This window comes from Mobula birostris, chromosome 23, assembly GCF_030028105.1.
Source record: "Mobula birostris isolate sMobBir1 chromosome 23, sMobBir1.hap1, whole genome shotgun sequence".
NCBI classification, from domain to species: Eukaryota; Metazoa; Chordata; class Chondrichthyes; order Myliobatiformes; family Myliobatidae; genus Mobula; species Mobula birostris.
In genome coordinates, this window is record NC_092392.1 from 24598704 (window position 1) to 24614386 (window position 15683).

Below are 15683 nucleotides of genomic sequence, written 5' to 3' on the forward strand. Positions count from 1 at the left end.
ACCCCTCTTTATAATGCTGTTTACATTGTAAATTCATGCTGGTATTTATGTATTTATGCAAATTTTATTCCATAACCATACATTAACCTCTAACTTATTTTATATAGTTCTTTATTCTTCAGAATTGTTGAATGTTGTTGTTTTTGTTACGCCAATACACAACAGCAAATTCCAAACACAAGAAGATGCACAGTATATGGCAAATAAAGGGGAATATGATGGGGACTGCTTCACTCAGAGGGTGGTGAGAGTGTGGAACAAGCTGCCGGTAGAAGTGGGGTAACACACATAAAAGTTGCTGGTGAACACAGCAGGCCAGGCAGCATCTCTAGGAAGAGGTGCAGTTGACGTTTCAGGCCGAGACCCTTCGTCAGGACTGTAGGGGGTCTCGGCCTGAAACGTCAACTGCACCTCTTCCTAGAGATGCTGCCTGGCCTGCTGCGTTCACCAGCAACTTTTATGTGTGTTGCTTGAATTTCCAGCATCTGCAGAATTCCTGTTGTTTGAGTAGAAGTGGGGGACTTGGTTACAATTTCAACATTTAAGGGATACTTGGATATGTTTAACGATGGGATGGGTATGGAGAGCTTTGGTCCAGGTGCAGGTCGATGGAACAGCTTGATATTTTGTGGCAGCAGTACATTACTATACTTAATTTAAAAACTATAAATTACAAAAAGAAATATATATTTAAAAATTAAATTAAATAAGTAGAACAAAAGGAGAGCAATAGTACATTGTCCGTTCAGAAATCTGCTGGTGGAGGGGTAGAAACTGTTCCTAAAATGTTGAGTGTGTGTCTTTGGGCTCCTGTACCTCCTCCCTGATGGTAGCAATGAGAAGAGGGCATGTCCTACGTGATGGGAGTCCTTGATGGATGCTACCTTTTTTTGAGGCATTGCCTTTTGAAGAAATCTGTGATATGAGGGAAGCCAGTGGCCATGATAGAGCTGGCTGAGTTTGCAACTTTCTGCAGCTTATTCTGAGCCTGTGCAGTGGGCCCTCCATACCAGATGGTGCTGCAACCTGTTAGAATGCTGTCCACACTAAATTTGTAATAGTCTTTGTTGACATACCAAGTCTCCTCAAACCACTACTGAAATATAATGATTTTACTGAGGCAGTGAGATGTGTAGACAGAGTACATAGAAGGGAGGCTGGTTTCTATGCTGTGGGGTACTTAAGTAGGAAAACTATAGAGAAATATGAGCATAACGCGGAAAACCGAGATTAGAGTAGATAGGCATCTCAGTCAGCATGGTCAAGGTGGGACAAAAGGGCCCGTTTCTATGTTATACATTCTATAGTTCTATGATAATTTAAGGAACTGAATAAAGACATAGAAAATGGAATATAATGTGGAAAATTATATTTTGCGGGTGTCTGGGACCAAAGGGCACAGACTCAGAATACTTCATACTTTGTTGTCGCCAAACAATTGATACTAGAACATACAATCATCACAGCGATATTTGATTCTGCGCTTCGCGCTCCCTGGAGTACAAATTGATAGTAAATAGTAAAAATTTAAATTATAAATCATAAATAGAAAATGGAAAGTAAGGTATTGCAAAAAAAACCGAGAGGCAGGTCCAGATATTTGGAGGGTACAGCCCAGATCCGGGTCAGGATCCGTTCAGCAGTCTTATCACAGTTGGAAAGAAGCTGTTCCCAAATCTGGCCGTACGAGTCTTCAAGCTCCTGAGCCTTCTCTCGGAGGGAAGAGGGATGAAAAGTGTGTTGGCTGGGTGGGTCATGTCCTTGATTATCCTGGCAGCACTGCTCCAACAGCGTGCGGTGTAAAGTGAGTCCAAGGACAGATGATTGGTTTGTGTGATGTGCTGGGCTGTGTTCATGATCTTCTGCAGCTTCTTCCAGTCTTGGACAGGACAACTTCCATACCAGATTGTGGTGTACCCTAGAAGAACACGTTCTACGGTGCACCTATAAAAATTAGTGAGGGTTACAAAGGCATCCCTTTAGAAAAGAGGTGAGGATGAATTTCTTTAGCCAGAGAGTGGTGAATCTGTGGAATTCATTGCCACAGACAGCGTTGGAGGCCAAGTCACTGGGTATATTTAAAGTGAAAGTTTCTTGACTAGTAAGGGTTACGGGGAGAAAACAGGAGAATGGGATTGAGAGGGATAAGTCAGCCATGATGGAACGGTGGCACAGACTGGGTAGGTCAAATGGTCTAATTCTGCTTCTTTGTCTTATGATCTGATGAGAATGTGAAGTTATTCTCCCTGACAGGAAAAACAAAAGAAGCACATTAGCGTTTATGGAGTACTGGGGTGCAAAAGGATCTGGCTATCCTACTGGGTGGTTTGCAAATGGCTATTATGCAAGTATAGAAAATAATTGGGAAAGGTAACAAAATATTATCATAAACACAAAAGAGTCTGCAGATGCTGGAAATCCAAAGCAGCACTCACAAAATGCTGGAGGAACTCAGCAGCTCAGGCAGCATCTATGGAAATGAATAATTAGTCGATACTTCAGGCCAAGACCCTTCTTCGGGACTGTGAAGGAAGGGGGAAGACACCAGAATAAAAAGCTGGGGGGAGGGGAAGGAGGCTGGCTGGAAGGTGATTGGTGAAGTTAGGTGGATGAAAAAGGTCAAGGGATGGAGAAGAAGGAATCTGATAGGAGAGGAGAGTGGACCATAGGAGAGAAGGAAGGAGGAGGGGTCCCCAGGGGAAGTGATAAGCAAGTGAGAAAACGTGTAAGGTCAGAGTGGGAAATGGGGGTGGGGGGTGGGAATATTTTAACCTGAAGGAAAAATCAATATTCATGCCATCTGGTTGGAGGCTACCGAGGTGGAATATAAGGTGTTGCTCCTCCACCCTGAGGGTGGCCTCTTCTTGGCACAGAGGAAGCCATAGACTGACATGTTGAGATGGGAATGAGAACCATAATTAAAATGCTTGGCGGATGGTGAGAAGGTGCTCGACGAAGCGGTCCCCCTATTTAGGATGGGTCTCACCAGTATAGAGGAGGCAGCATCGGGAGCACCAGACACAATAGATGGCCCCAGCAAATTTGCAGGTGAAATGCTGCCTCGCTTGGAAGGACTGTTTGGGGCCCTGAATGGAGGTGAGTGGGCAGGTGGAGCACTTAGGCTGTTTGCAGGGATAAGTGCTGGAGGGAGATTAGAGAGGAGGGATGAGTGGACAAGAGAATCATGGAGGGAGTGATCCCTACAGAAAGCAGAGTGGGGTGGGGAGGTAAAAATATGATTAGTGGTGGAATCCCTTTGGAGGTAGTGCAAGATAATGTGTTAAATGCAGAAGCTAATGGGGTAGTAGGTAAGGACAACAGGAACTCTTATCACTGGTAAGGTGGCAGGAAGATGGGGTTCTGTTTCAAACCCAGAACACTTTGAAAAAGGAGGACATCTCTGATGTCCTGGAACGGCATATATTACAAAATATTATCATGTATTTCTAGGGGGATTGAATGCAAAAGCAGGGAGATTATGCTTTACTTGTCTGAGAGATTGGTGATTCAGCATCTGGAATAATGAGTACTGTACTGGTTGCCTTTTTTACAGATGAATGTAAATGCATTGGAAGCCATTCAGAGATTAAAATCCAGACTGGACTGGTTATTTTATAAGGAACTGTGGGTATCTGCTGAAATTTAGAAGAGTAGAAGGTAACTTTAATTGAAACATAAATATTCTTGAGAAATCTTGGCAAGGTGAATGTAGAGAAGACTCCAGAACCAGGAGTCACTGTTCTATAACCAGTACTCCCCTGTTTAGGACAGAGATGCAATGATTGTTGTTTCATCTTTTTACTTCTTTTCTCAAAAAGTGCTGGGAGCACTTTTTAAATAAGTCTTAAAGCAGAGAGAGACAGGTTCATACTAAGCAAGGAGGAGGGAGGAATGCCAAGATCAGACATAAGGAGCAGATTTGAAAGGTCCCATGCCATCTTTGCCGTAATATGTACATCTACACTCGGTGGCCACTTTATTAGGTACTTTCTGTACCTAATAGAATATGCCCAGAGATGCTATTTTGCACTCCATTATTGAAGGTATGGTTATCTGAGTTACTGTCACCTTCCTGTCAGCTTGAAAGTCTGGCTATTCCCCTCTGACCACCTCACCCACAGAACTGCTGCTCGCCAGATGTCTTTTTGTTTTGCGCACCATTTTCTGTAAAATCTAGAGACTGTTGTGTTTGAAAATCCCAGGAATCAGTATTTTCTGAGCTACTCAAACCACCCCATCTGGCACCAACAATCATTCCACGGTCAGAATCACTTAAGTCACATTTCTTCCCCATTCTGATGTTTGGGCTGAACTACAACTGAACCTCTTGACCATACCTGCATGCTTTTATGCATTGAGTTGCTGCCACATGATTGGCTGATTAGATATTTGCAATAATGAACAGGTGTACAGGTGTATCTGGTAAAGTGGTCACTGAGTGTACATTTTAATATAAAAAGCAAAATACAGAGGAAACGGGAAAGTTAAGAATGAAACAGAAACTTCTGGAAATAGCAGCAGATCGGACTGTGTCAAAATCTGTTGTAGAATCTGTAGTTCACCAATCTGAGAGTAATTCACTCTCTTTCTCTTTCTCCTCTGATGTTACCTGACACGCCGTAGGATCTAACTTCCATTCATTCACATCTTAATCAAAAGTGGTATGTACTTCAAAGAAGTGTGAGTTATTACATGTGGGGAGATGAAACAAGGCAAGAGAAATATAAAACAAATAAAAGAATATTGGGTGATGTGGAACAGCAGATGGCTCTTGAAGCGTGTGTACCGAAATCTTTTAAGGCAGCAGATCAGGTCAGTGAGGTGGTTTAAAAGAGCAACATGCAATGTGCTTTTCTTAATTAGCCAAAGCAATGGCCCGCAGGATCATTGGGGACACAAGTCACTCCAACCACAATCTATTCCAGCTGCTACCATCCAGGAAACGGTACCACAGCATAAAAACCAGGGCCAACAGGCTCCAGGACAGCTTCTTCCACCAGGCCATCAGACTGATTAACTCACGCTGATTTGAGTGTATTTCTATGTTACATTGACTGTTCTATTTATTATAAATTATTATAAATTACTGTGATTGCACATTGCACATTTAGACAGAGACGTAACGTAAAGATTTTTACTCCTCATGTATGTGAAGGATGTAAGAACTAAAGTCAATTCAATTAATTACAATTAAAAGTACGGAGGTAATACTAGATTTGTCCACAATTCTGATTAGTTCACTTAAGCACTGTGTACAATTCTGGTCACACAAAAGGGAACAGAGGAAATTTATAAGGGCTTGGAAATTACAGCTATGAGAGACGATTTTATAAGCTGAAGATGTTTCCTTTAGAACAGAGAAGGTTGAGGGAGAGTCTTAAATGAGATGTTTAATGTTATGTGGTTTTGATAGCAAACATAAGGATAACATGAGCAGAAGAATCAAAAACAAGGTTCATAAACAGCTCAAAAATACAAGAGAATCAGTAAATGCTAGAAATCTTAAGCAACACACACAAAATGCTGAAGGAACACAGCATATCACATAGCTTCTGAGAAGGGGAATAAACAATTGACATTTTTTTATTCCCCTCCATAGATGCTGCCTGACATGCTGTGTTCCTGAAGCATTTTACGTGTGTCACAAGCAACTCACCTACTTTACAAATGCCCTTCTGAGAAGGAATTCTGATACTTTTTTCTTGTGTATCCTTTATCAGACTTTCAGCAATATGGCTGACTCTTCTAAAAGGGTCCTGAAGTCATTCAGGTTGAGGGTAATTAATAGAATGAAAGTAATAGGTCAAAGGGTTACAAAGAAGATGAGGACTTATTTTTGCCCAAATGTTGATGAGAGTCTGGAACTGGATTGTAATCGAAATTCACACAAGAGGCCGAGACCATTCTTCAGGACTGGAAAGGAAGGAGGAAGGCAGATGGTCTTAGCCTGAAACGTCGACTGTTTATTCATTTCCATAGATGCTGCCTGACTTGCTCAGTTCCTCCAGCCTTTTGTGTGTGGTGCTTTGGATTTCCAGCATCTGAAGAATTTCTTGTGTTTGTAATAGCAACTGCCTGGTTCACTGATAAAGCCTTCCAAGAATGAGTTTGACAGCATATCCTGTTTACCAAACCCTCAGCAGTGTGGTTGATTCTTAGGTATAGAAGTCACTCAGCTTGAAAGCAATTTATAGGTGATAAACACAATTGATATTCATATCTCCTTACAGTGATACAGAATATAAACAGGCTCTGCAGCCCTGCTGCTCAGTGACCAACTTCAACATCCTTCCAGATAGTCTACGCTGCCTGTATTCGACCCGTAACCCTCCAACCACCTATCCAAATGCCTCTTAAATGCTGTACTTGTGCCCACCTTGACAACTTCCACTGGCAGCTCATTCCAGCTACTCACTACCCGCTGTGTACAGAAGTTAACTCTCAGATCTCTTTTAAATTTCTCCCCACTTACCTTGTACCTATGCCTTCAGTTTTGGATTCTCCAAACTTTGGGGAAGAGACTGCGACTGTCTACCTTAACCATACCAGGTCATGATTTTTATAAAGCTCTATGATGTCAACCCTTGTTCTCCTGCACGCCAGGGAATAAAGGTCCAACGTGGCCAACCTCTCTCTATAACTCAAGGCCTCGAGTCCAGGCAGCATCCTCTGCAGATTGACAGTGTCTTTCTTTTTTTTAACAAAACTATAACTGTTTATTTAATAACAATCACACAAGGTACAGACATTCAGTATTACAAGACAGTGAAGATATTCAGATTAAAATACTATTACTACTATCTATTAAACAGTCAATTTCCCGATGGTGGGGGGGACAGTGTCTTTCTTGTGACAGGGTGACCAAAACTGTACATAATACTCCAAGTGCAGCCTCATCAATGACTTAGGAAACTGCAAAATTATGTCCCTACTCCTAAGCTCAATGCCCTAAATGATGAAGGGCAGTATGCAAAATGTCTTCTTCAACACCCTGCTTACTTGCATGGCCAACTCTCAGGGAACTGTTCACTTATAGTCCCAGGTCCCTCTGCTCCATAACACTCATCCGTTATTTATTTATTTAGAGATACTGTGGAGCGTAGGCCCTTCAGGCACATCGAGCCACACCACCCAACTCCCAACAACCCCCAATATAACCCTAACGTAATTACAGGACAATTTACAACAACTAATTAACCTACCAACTGGTATGTCTTTGGACTGTGAGAGGAAACCAGAGCACCCGGAGAAAACCTACGCATTCCATGAGGAGGATCTACAGAGGACACTGGGATTGAACTCTGAACTCTGACACCCCAAGCTGTAATAGCATTGCACTAACCGCAATGCTACTCTGATGCCCTGCCCATTCACAACATCAGTCCTATCCTGGTTTGACTCGCCAAAATACATTACCTGATACTTATCTGGGTTGAAAACCATAAGTGAATTTGGTGGAGATTGTTGCAAATAAATTAGATGTGGGTTTCTTATATGATAACAATAGCTAAGTTCAAATATATTTGATTAGTTGTAAAGTACATAAATCCTTGAAGGTGGAAAGTGCCACACAACAAATTTCATATCATTTGAGCCTGGCACAATCCAACTCTTTTCTTTATCACTACAACTGTTGATTTATTGTGGGCTAATTTAAATGCATAGATACAGTTGCGATCACTATCTTGGACATGGCTCGTCTATGTTGTCCTGTCACTTTATCCATTGGACAAAGTACAGCAAGCCTAAAAATAAATACAGGACCATAAAACTTAGGAGCAAATTAGGCCAATTAGCCCATCGATTCTGCTCCACCATTCGATCATGGCTGATTTATTATTCCCCTTAACCCTATTCTCCTGCCTTCTCAAAGATGAAGAAATATTCTAAAGGGAGGATGAGGCATCTGTGGCTGACAGGGGAAATCAGAGATAGCATAAAAGCAAAAAGAGTGAGAATATAGCAAAAATTAGTGGGATATTAGAGGATTTAGAAGCTTTTAAAAACCAACAGAAGACAACAAAAAAAAGCAAACTAAGAGAGAGAAAAGATTAAATATGACGGTAAGCCAGCCAATAATATAACAGAGGATACCAGAAGTTTTTTTCAGAGCTATAAAGAGTAAAACAGATGTGAGAGAGGATATCAGACCACTGGAAAGTGATGCTGAAGAGGTGATATTGGAGGACAAAGAAATGGCAGACAAATTTAATAAGTATTTTGCATCAGATGTCACTAGCATATTGCCATAAATTTGAGAGTGTCAGGGGGCACTCATTAGCAATAACCTTTCAAGAATCACTAGATTCTGGAATGGTTCCAGAGGACTGGAAATTTTCAAATGTCACTCCACTCTTCAAGAATGGAAGGAGGCAGAAGGAAGGAAATTATAGGCCAGTTGGCCATACTTCAGTGTCTGGGAAGATGTTGGAGTCTATTAGTGATGGTGTCCAAGGTTAAAAAGAGAAGGTAAGAGAATGGGGTTGAGTGAGATAATAAATCAGCCATGATGGAATGATGGAGGAGGGTCGATGGGCCAAATGACCTAACCCTGCTCCTATGTCTGGTGTTATAGTCTTTAATAACCAAAAACCTGTCAATCTCTGCTTTAAATATACGCAATGACTTGGCCTCTACAGCCGTACGTGGCCATAAATTCCACCGATTCACCATCCTCAGGCTAAAGAAATTCCTCCTCTTCTCTGTTCTGAAACTGTATCCTCTGGTCTTAGACTCCCCCATCGTTGAAAACATCCTCGCAATGTCCACTCTTTTAATATTCAATAGGTTTCAATGAGATCCCCCACCCCCATCTCTCTTCTGAACTTCTATGAGTACAGACCCAGAGCCATCATATACTCCTCCTAAATTAACCTGAGATTATTCTCGTAAATCTTCATTCAAGTTCACTTGCCCCATCACTGAGTTGTTCCCACAACCTATGGACTCTCTGTTTAGGACACTTCATCTCATGTTCTCATTATTTCATGTTTTTTATCTCTTTTGTATTTACACAGTTGTCTTCTGCACTTTAGTTGTTTGCCCTGCTGGGTGCAGTCCCTTATTGATTCTAATATGGGTCTTGGATTTACCGTGTATGCCCACAAGAAAAATGAACCTCTGAGTTGTATATGGTGACATATATGTATTTTGATAATAAATGTACTTTGATCTTTGAACTTTGAACCTTCTCCAATGCCAGCACATCCTTCCTTAGATAGGGATGCAAAAATGCACACAACACTCCAAATGCAATCTGGCCAATGCCTTATAAAACCTTATCATTATGTCCTTGCTTTTATATTCTAGTTCTCGTGAATTGAATGCTAACATTACATTTTATTCATATAATGTTTTAATATAAAACATTACATTTGACCAGCATGAACACAATGTGACAAATAGCCTCCTTCCGTGCCATAAATTTCCATGAATCTGTGTCCCTGTTTCTTAAATAGACCTGGCTGTTCACTGCATTTAGCTGTACAATAATAATTTGATATGCTTACTGTTATATTGAGTTGTCAATACTTTGAAAACCAGGAGCATTGCAATGTACAAATATTCCCTCATTGCTTCAACACAAAAGCTAAAATGAAGTGTTTCAAGTCACTGGCATCTTCTTTACTATGGACAATGACCCAATCAAAAGCTACTCATTGCTTCTCTATTGCTGCTCCCTTTTGTTATCTTCAGGCCCATTAGCAATGAAATTGTGTCCTATGCAGCACGGTATCTTTCTCTAACTGGATTAGACTGAACAGACTTGCATATGAAATCAGAGTTCATCCCGTCTATCGGGGCCATTCGAAGGACAATCATGTTTACCTACATGAGTAAAATGAGCACTTAATCTGTTATCAAAATTCATCTTGCCATGGCTCTCCCACAAACTAATCTTCTTGCCCACGGGCCTATAACTGTGGGAATGAATTGGGCTGCATGGCTATTTGAACATGACTTGTGGTAAAGAAGCTGGGGGAAGGAATCAAATATTGTGTGAGTGGACTGCTGGCATCTTTCTCCCAGGGTCTAAATGTCAGATACTAGAGGACCTGCATTTAAGGTGAGGGGGGGTTTAAATTCAAAGGAGGCAAGTTTCTTACACAGAGGTGGGTGTCTGTGATGCGCTGCCAGGAGTGGCGGTGAAGGCAAATGGCAAAGGGATGTAAAAGGCTCACGAATATACAGAAAATGTGGACATTGTGTAGGCAAAAGTTGCCATAAGCCTAATTAGCTCAACACAATATCATGGGCTGTATAGCCTGATTTTGGGCTGTACTGTACTGTTTTATGTACAATTCTGTGATTGTATAATGATGCAGGTAAATGCTGCTGAAACACAAATAAAAAATGCAGAAGAGAAGAAAAATTTGGATGTTTACATGCAGACACAAAATACTATTAAAAAGGATAATGGAATGTTAGCCTCTATCTCAATAAGCCCGGGGTATAACTGGAGACATAAAGTTGTAGTCATATGGATCTCTAATTAGAATGTACCTGCAACTTAGTATTAGTTCAGGGTCACTTCAAATTAAATTGGCCTTGTAGGGTGTGTGTTGTAAAAATTTTCCAGAGGGTGGTTATGTCAGCTGTGCCTCATCCAGTCAAATGGATGAACAAGAGACGCAGATGCTGGAATATGGAGCAAAAGAAAATACAAACTGCTGGAAAAGCTTGGTGAGTTGAGCAGCATCCGTAGAGAGAGAAATAAAGTTAAGGTTTCAGTTTGGTTATGCATCATCTGAAAACAAAAGTTTAGAAGTGTAATTGAGAGAAGCAGAAACATTAATTCAATTTAACAAGGTACGGTTTTATTTTTTTCACTGCCTCTCCTTCCAGGTTGCATCCACATTCTGTTGGAAGATTTCTATAAGGCAGGTCCATTGTCCTGGAACCAAGTCTTTGTGAGTTATCATTTATATCTCATTATCTGTAATTCTGACAACAACAGCTTTTAGTACCCTCTTCATTGCCTCTATAACTTATGTGATCAGCAGGACAGTAAAACATGTTGGAAATATTCAGTATCTATGGAGAGAGAAAGAGTTAATGTTTTAGGCTAATGCTCAATCACAAGCAAAAGTTGCTCCTAGATTTCTTTCTTCCTCTAACCCATTTAGATTTTTTATTTCCTCAATAATATAATCTTTTTTTCATACTCTGTGCAGAAATTAATTTACTGACTAATGTGCCCATTCTGTTTGGCATATCCCATCTATGCCAGCCAGCAATATCCAATAGAGTCACGGTCACAGAAAAGTGCAGCAAAGAAATATGCCCTTTGGCCCATCTAGTCCATGCCGAACCATTTAAACTGCCGACTCCCATTGGCCTGCACCAGGACCATAGCCCTCCATACCTCTACCATCTATGTCCCTATCCAAACTTCTCTTAAACATTGAAATCAAGCTCGCATGCACCATTTGTGCTGGAAGCTCATTCTACACCACGACCCTCTCGGTGAGGAAGTTTCCCCTTATATTCCCCTTAAATTTTTCACCTTTCACCCTTACCCCATGATCTCTGGTTGTAGTCCCACCCAACCTCAGTGGAAAAAGCCTGCTTGCATTTACCCTGTCTATTCCCCTCATAATTTGTTTACCTCTATCAAATCTCCTCTCAATCTTCTACATTCCAATGAATAAAGTCCTAATCTTTCCTTGTAACTCAAGTCTTCCAGACCAGCAGCATCCTTGTAGTAAATTTTCTCTGTACTCGCTCAACCTTATTTACATCTTTCGGGTAGGTTGGTGGCCAAAACTGCACACAATATTTCAAATTAGGCCTCACCAATGTCTTATACAACTTCAACATAACATACCAACTTCTGGACTCAATTCTTTGCTTTATGAAAGCCAAAGTGCCAAAAGCTTTCTTTACAATTCTATCTACCAGTGACTGTATTCCCAGATCCCTTTGTTCTACCACACTCTTTAGTACCCTAAGTGCCCTTAGTGCCACTGTGTAAGACCTACCCTGGTGGGTTCTACTGAAGTGCAAAACCTCACATTTGTCTGCATTAAATTCCATCTGCCATTTGTCAGTCCATTTTTCTAGCCGCTCCAGATCCCACTGCGAGCCATGATATCCTACCTTACTGTCCACTACATCGCTAATCTTGGTGTCATCTTCAAATTTACTGATACAGTTAGCCACATTATCATCCAGATTGTTGATATAGATGACAAACAGCAGATGACCCAGCATTCAACTAGTCACAGGCCTCCAGTCAGAGAAGCATCTAACTACTACCACTCTCTGGCTTCTCCCACAAAGCCAATCTCTAATCCAACTTACTACCTCATCGTCAGTGCCAAGCACCTGAATCTTCTTGACCTTGTCAAATGCTTTGCTAAAGCCTGAGTAGAAAGCATCCTCTGCTTTGCCTTCATCCACTTTCCTGGTAATTTCTCTGAAAAAATCTATTAAAATATCTCTATCAGATTGGTTCGACATGACCTATCATGCATGAAGTCATGCTGACTATCCTTAATCAGTCCATGTCTATTCAAATATTCACATATCTAGTCCCTTCAAATATCTTCCGATAACTTTCTCACTACTGATGTCAGGCTTACCGGCCTATAGTTTCCTGGTTTGTTTTTAGAGCCCTTTTTAAACTGCGGAACAACATTGGCTATCCTCCAATCCTCTAGCACCTCACCTGTTGCTAAAGATGATTTAAGTATCTCTGCTAGGGCCCCAGCAATTTCTGCACTTGCCTCCTGCAGGATCCAAGGGAACAGCCTGTCAGGTCCTGGGGATTTGTCCACCCTAATTTGCCTCAGGACAGCAAACAACTCCTCCTCTATAAATGGTACAGGGTCCATGAAGTTGATACCATTCTGCCTCACTTCTATAGACTCTGTGTCCACTCCTGAGTAAACACAGAGGCAGAAAAAATCATTTAAGATCTCTTGGCTCCAACCATGGATTGTCTTCCTGGTCTTCCAGAGGACCAACTTTTTCCCTCGCAATCCTTTTGTTTTTAACTTATCTGTAGAACCCCGTAGGATTCTCTTTCACCTTGTCTGCTCGGGAAACCTCATACCTTCTTTTAGCCCTCCTGACTTCTTTCTTACAAGTTCTCTGGCATTTTTATACTCCATAAGCACCTCATTTGTTCCTACCTGCCTATGTCTGCAATGTACCTCCTTTTTTTTCTTATCCAGGGCCTCAATATCTCTTGAAAACTAAGGTTCCTCATAGCTTTTATTCTGTCCGGCACATACAAGCGTTTCACTCTCAAAATTTCACCTTTGAAGGCCTTCCACTTACCAAGTGCACTTTGCCAGAAAACAGCCTGTTCCAATCCACGCTTGTCAGATCCTTTCTGATACCATCAGAATTGGCCTTTCTCCAATTTAGAATCTCACCCTGCAGACCAGACCTATCTTTTTTACATATTTACTTTGAAACTAATGGCTTTGTGATCACTAGATGTAAAGTGTTCCCCTACACTAACTTTTGCCACCTGCCCTGGATCATTCCCTGATAGCAGATCAAATCTTGCACATTCTCTGGTAGGGATTTCAATGTACAGATCAAGAAAACTTTCCTGAACATACTTGACAAACTTTATCCTATCTAGTTCTTTTACAGTATGGGAGTCCCCCTCAATATGTGGAAAGATAAAATTACCTACTATCACAACCTAATTTTTTATGCAACAGTCTGTGATCTCTCTACAAATTTGTTCCTCTAAATCCCTTGGACTGTAAGTAATATAGCCCCATTATGGTGGCTATACATTTCTTATTTCTCAGTTCCACCTATAATCCCTCACTAGACGAGTTCTCCAGTCTGTCCTAACTGAGCTCTGCCATGACATTTTCCTGACTAATAATACCATCCCTCATCTTTAATCCTTCGCACTCTGACATGTCAAACAGAATGAAATATTGAGCTATCAGTCCTGCACCTTCTGCAACCATGTCTCACTAATGGTTATAATATCATAATTCTAGGTGTTGATCAATGCCCTGAGCTCATCTGCCTTTCCTACAATACTTTTTGCATTGAAATATACACAGCCAAGGACACAAGTCACACCATGCTCAACCTTTTGATTCCTGACTTTGTCGGAGGTCTTACCAATATCTGCCTCCACAACCTCTCCACTGTTTTGGCCTTCTGTTCCCATTCCCCTACATCTCTAGATTAAACCTCACCTGGCAGCACAAGCAAACCTTCCTGCTAGGATCTTAGTCCAACGCTTTCATGAATTTCTTTCAGTCTACTCCCTTATTATCTAGCACTCCTCTATTTTGTGTTATCTGCAAATTTAGATATTATATATTCATTCTAAAGTCTAAATTGTTAACCAGCCCATCGGACTGCTTAATTTATGCTGACACAACTCTATTTCTATGTTATATTGACTATCCTGTTGTACATAATATTTATTAAAAATCATTATAAATTGCATATTGCACATTTAGGTGGAGACGTAATGTAAAGATTTTTACTCTTCATGTATATGAAGGATGTAAGTAATAAAGTCAATTCAATTCAATCACCATATTGATCCTTAAGGAACCCTGTTTCCATCTTCTACCATTCTAAAGGCCTTTTGCTCTTTAACCCTGCTCTCTGCTTTCTATCTGTCAGCTAGCCCACTATCTCTTATGCTTCCTATTCCTTGAATCTGCATCCTGACTGTGGTCTTCTTCATCTGCTACTTGGCCTTTTGGAAATCTGGGTTAAATGCACTGACTATATTATCCCATTCTATTCCCTTTTACTTCTAACAATGCCCAATTCAGTTATCCTTTCAAAGCCCATACAGACTATTCATTGCGTGTTTACTTCCCAGATACCCTGTATTTTCTGTATTGATTGGGTTATTTTTCTTGTCAGTGATATTTAATGCCCAGACATGTACCAACGGCCTTTCAATTGCATTAACCACTCATCGATTCTCTGGCACCACATTCTTCTCATTAAATTATTCAGCAAATCTAATATCTCTTTAAACTCCTTTAAAATGTGTAGAACTACTTCATCTGGACAAGAGGGCTCATCCATTGTGAGTAGAAGCCCTGTTATCCCAGTAATCGTGCTGACAACAGGGTTGTCAATTGTAAATGTTCACACTGTTTCTACCTCCACACACACTGCCAGACCTGCTGACTGTTTCCCAGCAATATTTTATTTTGGATCTGTAGTATTTTGCATTTTGGATCAAAATTAAGTTCCTAGACTGGTATCTAGGTGATTAGTTCAGAGACTATTCACAGCATTGTGAGATTTAGACTATAGTGATTGGCTTTGGGCCCTTATCTGAGAGAGGATGTGCTGGCATTGGAGAGGGTACAGAGGTGGTTCACAAGAATGAAAGGATTAACATATAGTATGAGGAGGGTTTGATGACTCTGGGCCTCTGTTCGGTGGGGTTTAGAAGAATGAGATGGGGTGGGGGGGAGGATCTTATTGACACCCATTGAGTACAGAAAGGCCTAGACAGAGTGGACATAAAGAGGATGACTGGTGGGGGAGTCTAGACAATGATGACCATAATTTGTGAATGAATAAGTACTTCTAATCATGCACCAAAAGCAGTGGGAGCTCAGTGGGTCGGGCAGCGTCGATGGAGAGAAGTGGTCAGTAGCTGTTTCAGGTCCCGATCCTTCACTTTTGATGACTTCACTTTATATTTCTCTTTGTTTTCTTTTAAA

The 15683-nt window shown here is 41.0% G+C and overlaps 1 protein-coding gene across 1 annotated transcript in view; it reads left to right on the plus strand.

Moving 5' to 3' along the window:
* The first annotated feature begins 10893 nt into the window (after window positions 1-10893).
* celf2 (cugbp, Elav-like family member 2) overlaps window positions 10894-15683 on the plus strand; it is an 809970-nt gene continuing 805180 nt past the window's right edge. Inside the window, exon 1 of the mRNA XM_072241427.1 lies at window positions 10894-10910. The gene's annotated coding sequence lies outside the window, so the exon portion shown is untranslated. The remainder of the gene's footprint in view (window positions 10911-15683) is intronic.